Raw genomic sequence first — 6,649 nt, forward strand, 5'->3', positions numbered from 1 at the left:
CACCATTGGTTTCTCTCTTCCTGGTCAGTCTCTTCCTATGGGTCGACGGTCAGGGGTTCTAAATATAGGAGCCAACGTGCAGCCTTCACTCCCTTGCAAAAACCTTGAAGCAACTTGAATGGTCCTGACCATGAGTGACAGACCAAGGAGCCCAGGAAGTTTCACACTGATATAACTAAAAATGGGCAGACCTTGTTCAGTTCCTAGAATAACTGATTATTCAGTTGATTCAAGGACTGAAAAGCCCCTGATTAGAATGAAGGTTTATTATCTGCAGATACCTCAGAGGACATTTAATTGGATTATAAATATAAACTTTACTAATAATCTAGCCTTTCACATTGCTATATCCAAATCCATACCTGTATGTCTCCAACTTCACTCATGTGAAAGGTCCTATTTATCCAGAAAGGATTGAGGAGGACTGGTTTTGGTTTGTTGCCTTTAAGGGTGTTTCCTGGTTTTAGTCTGGTAGCATTCAGTTCTTGATACTTGAATGACTGATTCTTATCTTGAGGAAACTCATCACTTAGAGTAACCTCTTTATCTTATTTGTAACCAAAGACTTTCATCATTTTGGTGAAGGTTTTGGTTCAAAACACATATGTGAGAATGCGCGCGCACACACACACACACACACACGCACACACACACACACAAAATGTGTCAGTAGACCTTACTAAAGTCACAACATGATGCATTGATAATCTCAATTAACAGGACAAAGCTAATGAATGCATAAACTATAGAACTCATGACCAATCTAGTTGGTGCCAGGAGCCCAAGTCATCTAATTGAAATGCTCCTGAAGCCTATTCTCCTTTAGGTTATTTAATCTTGATGCTCTATATCTCTATCTTTTACCTTCCTTCTACCACTTGGTTCTGAGGATTGATTTCCTTGGGACTTCAGCCTTGGATGAAAAATGGCAAATTTGTTTAGAATGAAGAAAACTTGATTATTTGGGAGTCAGAGGACTTTGAGCAAGCCATTTTCCTTCTAGACCTAGAGGGACTTTTTAGGTGATTCCATCTTCCCTCCTACCAGCTAGAACTATGTCTCTCAGAATCCTCTACAAGAGAAACTTCTGTTTGGCTAACTTGCTGTCCCCCATGAAAAAGACTGCCAGATGGCACTTATTTTCCCTCTGTGGTCAGGAGCGTGCCTATTGTCTGGGAAAGCCCCAAACTGTCACTGCCTAAAAAAGGAATTGTTTTGTCAAAGCACTTATCAAAATGTTAGAACAGTCTTTAACCATTCCCTTCATGTTCTCTATGGAAATGGCTAAGAATGGTGTTAAGTTTTTGGCTTTTCCCAATGGAAGGGACTTTGTCAATTCCATCTTTTATTGTTTTTCTTCTAAATCTTCCACCCACTAAGTAATGAGTGCTACCTTCCAGATAATGTGTAGGAGAACATTATTTGGTTCCTCCCAAATTTGCAAGTGCTGCTCCGTGTAATAATTTTTTATATAACTCTTATTTTTAGATCAAGAGGGCAGCCAATCATGCCAATAATTAGTCATTTTATGCTACATTTAGTTAATAATGGGCATGAACAGTATATACAAAAATAGCTACTCTTTGGTGCTGCTCTGCTGTTAACCATATTGGAATGTTGTTTGTTATGTCAAGGATATGTGTCTCACTACTTGAGTGAGAGCTTGATGCTCAGCACCTAGGCAAGAAAAGAGGACTGATAATGTATAAAAGATATGAACATTGTTAGCCCAATTTTATACAAAGGAGCAGATGCATGAGTTTTCATGTAAACCTGCCATTGTTTATGTGTCTGCTGATATGATAGGATTTGTAATATAAATGCAATAGTATAATATAATATAGCATAACCAAACACTGATGTAAAGGCAGAAACTCAACTGAGCTTTCCCAAATTCCTCTCCAAATGTTAAAATAACACCTCAAAATGAATTCTGGACCAACAGAACCAACCAAAGGATGGGTTAAAACATTTTTTCCAGCCCAAGACAATTTCCTTCCTTTAATTGGAAGGAAAGGGTTTGCCTCACTAGGTGAAAAAGGAATACAGTCCAACATAAGCTACACCCTAGTAAGTCAGTAATAGTCTATGGAGAGACTGAATCAGCAGCAGTGGTTTCTGGAACTCAATCCATAGTTGATAAAGGGATTGGAAAACTAGTCAGAAGGAGATTACAGGGGATCTTCTTTTGATCCTGGGAGCAGTACTCAGCTGCATTGCCCATGCATGGATCTGGGTCAAAATCCAAGGGTAAGGAGAAACACCAACAGGAGCAGGAACTATGGTCAAAGTTCCAGGGCAGAAAATATTGCTTGTCATCACTCACAGATTAGACCTCAAACCAGAAGAGCAGTGACTACACCCCTTATTAGATCACACATGCATCCTGAAAGAACTGAAAATGTACAGATCCCAGGACTAGCTCTAAAAACAGCATCATGAAGAACTTGAAGTTTACACCCCCATACCTTGGAAGCAGAGTTCAAATTTAACACAAATGTAAAAAGTCAAGAAATAGACTGGGAAAGAAAAAGGTATAAACAATAACAAAAGAATCTGACCATAGAAAATTACTATGGGAAGGGACAGGAAAGATCAAAACATGAACTTAGAAGAAAACAGCAAAATTAAAATAACCACATGCAACACCTTAAATAAAAATGTGATTTTGTCTCAGGTCCCAAATGAATTCCTGGAAGAATTCAAAAAGGATCTAAAAAAATCAAATAAGAGGAGAGAAAAAATAGGAAAAGAATCAAGAGACAAGAAACTCATAAAAAAAATTAACAGGTTGGGAAAAAGAGGCACAAAAAATACTGAATGTCTTTAAAAATTAGTCCAAATGGGGGGAAAGGAGCAAAAATCCAATGAAGAGAACTCATTAAAAATAGAATTGGTCAAATGGAAAAGGAGATTTTACAAAACAAAAGCTCACTGGAGAAAATAAATGTTTAAAAATTAAAATTCCTGAAGAAAAATTTAATGACTGTGAAATATCAAGAAACAATAAAGCAAAAAAAGAATGGAAAAATAGAAGAAAATGTAAAATATCTCATTGAAAAAATAACTGACCTAGAATATAGATCCAGGATAGATTCAGAAGAGACAATTTAATAATTATTAAACTATCTGAAAGCAATGATCAAAAGAATCTAGACAACATATTTCAAGATATTATCAAGGAAAACTGCCCTGATATCCTCAAACCAAAGGGTAAAATAGAAACAGAAAGGATTCATCAATCATTCCTTGACAGGGATGGCAAAATGAAAACTTCCAGGAATATTTTAGCTTGATTCTAGAGTTCTCAGGTCAAAGGGAAAAAATTCCATAGAGTCAGAAAAAAAAATTAAACATGATGGATTTACAAAAAAGGAAACATAAAATTTGGAAGCTTCTACATTAAAGAATAGAAGGACTTGGATTATGATATTCCAGAGGACAGAGAAGCCAAACAAGAATCACCTACCCAACAAAAGTGAGTATAATCTTTCAAGGAAAAAATATTTAATGAAATAGAGGACTTTCAATATTCCTGATGAATAGACCATAGCTAAGGGATCCAGTTAAACTATTTCCATTCCTACTTGGGAAGTTGATGCTTGTAACTTTTAATTTATCATTATATGGTCAGTTAGAAGAAGAAGAAAGCATAGGCAGAGGGTAGAGGTATGACTTCACTATATGGTGGGATGATATCCAAAAAAAAAATTAAGATGTGTAAATGAGGGATGCAATGAAATAAAGGGGGAAATCATCTCACATAAAAGAGACATAAAAGAGCTTTTCCAGTGAAGGGAAAGATGAATAGGGTGGAAGCCAATCTTGAACCTTGCTCTCATTGGAATTGACTGAAAGAGGGAATAACATACCTCTTCAGTTGGCTATAAAAATCTATCTTACCCTTCAGGGAAGGAGGAAGGGAAAGGAATAAGAGGAAGGATTGGAGGAGGTGGTACTCAGAAGCAAAGCAATTTTGGGCAAGGACAGAGTGAAAGGAGTGAGAAAAGCATAAGCAGAGAGAAAAATAGAATGGAGGGAAATACAAAGTAATTATAACTGTAGATATGAATGGGACAAACTCACCTAGAAGAGAGGATCTGATAGCAGAATGGCTTACATGTTTTAAACAAGAATTGATACATAAGCAAATCTGGGAAGCATAGCATAGTTTACCATCAGATTTATGGAGAAGAGAAATATTTATAATGAAAGAAGAGATAAAAAGCATTATGGAATATAAAACAAAATTTGGATTACATTAAATTTAAAAGGTTTTTCAATAAACAGTTGAAATAATTATTATTAGAGGGAGAATAGAAAACTGCAGAAAAGTTTGGGTTCCAGTTTCTTTGATAAGGGCCTTACTTCTCAAAAACATAGCGAAGTTATTTATTTACATAAGAGTGCAAGTCTTTTCCGATTTGATAAATGGGCAAAGGATATGAATGGCATTTTTCACATGGAGTAATCAAAATTATCTATAGTCATGAAAAAGTGCTCTAAATCACTATTGATTAGAGAGATGCAAATTAAAGCCACTCTGAGGTACCACTTCATACCTATCAGATTAGTTACTATAGCAGAAAAGGAAAATAACAAATGTTAAAGGGGATTTGGGAAAATTGAAACATTAATACACTATTGATGGAGTTGTGGATTGATCCAACCATCCTGGAAAGCAATTTGGAACTATACCTAAAGGGCTCTAAAACTGTGCCTACCTTTTGATCCAGCAATACCAATATTGCATCTGTAATCCAAAAGGATTTTTGCAAAAAGGAAAAAGACCTTTATTTACAAAAATATTTCTAGCAGCTCTTTTTTGTGCTGACAAAGAACTGGAAATTGAGGGAATGCAAGGAGCCAAGGAGCATGGGGCTGTGGAACAGTGAAAGGGGCCATTATGTACATCCATGCCTTGAAACAATGATACTTTTCTGGTATCCCCAAAGGAACAACTGTTTCTGAAACTCTGGTTTTTGATGGCCTTGACTGGAAATTGGCAAGAGAGTTGGCAAGTGGTTGAAGACAAATTGTTGAGCATCCCCTATCATAGTTATATCATGGCGGGTAGCAGATCATGGGGCAAGGATATCACAACCCTAGGCTCTTTGGCAGCTCTCTCCTTCCAGCCCCCTGCTTAAAGATGGAATAAAGGAGAGATGGGATTAAGCATTTATATGGTACCAACTATACTAATAACTCATTTTGATATCAAGAATCCAGTCAAGGGGCGGCTAGGTGGTTCAGTGGATAAAGTACCAGCCCTGGAGTCAGGAGTACCTGGGTTCAAATCCGGTTTCAGACACTTAATAATTACCTAGCTGTGTGGCCTTGGGCAAGCCACTTAACGCTGTTCACCTTGCAAAAATCCTAAAAAAAAAAAAAGAATCCAGTCAAGTAGGGGCCATTATTATACCATTCTACAGTTGAGGAAACTGAGGCTTTCACACAGCTAATAATTGCCTAAATCTAGATTTGAATTCAGATTTCCCTGATTCCAGATCACTGGTCTTTCACTAGTTTGAAGGCAGGGAATTCAGTATGGCAAACTACAGTCCTTTATAGAGAATTCCTGTTCACCTCATAAAGAACACCTGAAGTACTGTCTAGGACTGATGTGATTCAGAGGTGACTGGGTTTGGGGCAGAGATGTCTGGGGTGCACAGGGCATGGGGAGGGCTAATTACTAGAAAGTCTGGGATCCTACTTAGAATATCCTTCATACACTGAAAAGATAATCTATGATTTTATAGCATTTCAGTATCTGTAAGTGTTGGAGAACCAATGTGGTAATACTGAATGTCCAAAACGTCCTCTCTATAGGAGGAAAAAAGACCTCTAATGTTGGGCCATGTTCGGAGTTGCTGCTACAGAGGGATGTGATGAGGGGTGCAATGGCACCAGAACACATGGATGGAAGGACCGTCCCAGGCTCATTCAAGTCCTCATGGGGATGTGCTTTTGATAAAGTTGTGATTGTATGAACTAGAGGAAAGCCCCCTTGGGCAATCAGAGTGAGCATAATTAATCAGGTAGATGTCTGAGTGAGTAGGGAGCCCATGCTGCTGCAGCCCAAGACAGCAGGACATCTTCTAAGGAACAGGTCAGGGAAGTCCCTCCATTGCAGTCAAGAAAGGCAGGTGGGTTGGGAGGTGACCTTAAAAGGGGGGGAAAAAAGGTTGGAACCAGAGACCAAAGTGAGCTCAGGCTAGGACAGCTATGGCTGTCCGAGGTTGAAGCCAAGGTTACTGCTGAGTGTGGTCTTTAGACACATAGTCAGACCTCAAGTCCTACTGTATAGGAGCTGCTAAGGCTAGTGTTACACTACCCATGATTTTGGAGATCCCAGGGTCACCTCCAGACCCCTCTGAAGAATTCAATGGGGATACTATCTAAGACTAAACCCATAGCTGGTGAGGAAGATTCACACCCTCCCCATTCAACCCATGATGATGACCTCCAAAATAAAATAAAACATTTCTAATTGGCGATGTGAAAATTTATATTGAAGGATGAGAACTGAAGAATTTTACTTGACTACAAATATAAATTCCCCTTATGCCAGTTTCAAATAAAATTAATGGGAAACTCTAAGCAGCATAAAGGGATAAATAACAATGAATGTTTCCAGGATGTTTACATT

Source organism: Macrotis lagotis, chromosome 3 (genome assembly GCF_037893015.1).
Source record: "Macrotis lagotis isolate mMagLag1 chromosome 3, bilby.v1.9.chrom.fasta, whole genome shotgun sequence".
NCBI classification, from domain to species: Eukaryota; Metazoa; Chordata; class Mammalia; order Peramelemorphia; family Peramelidae; genus Macrotis; species Macrotis lagotis.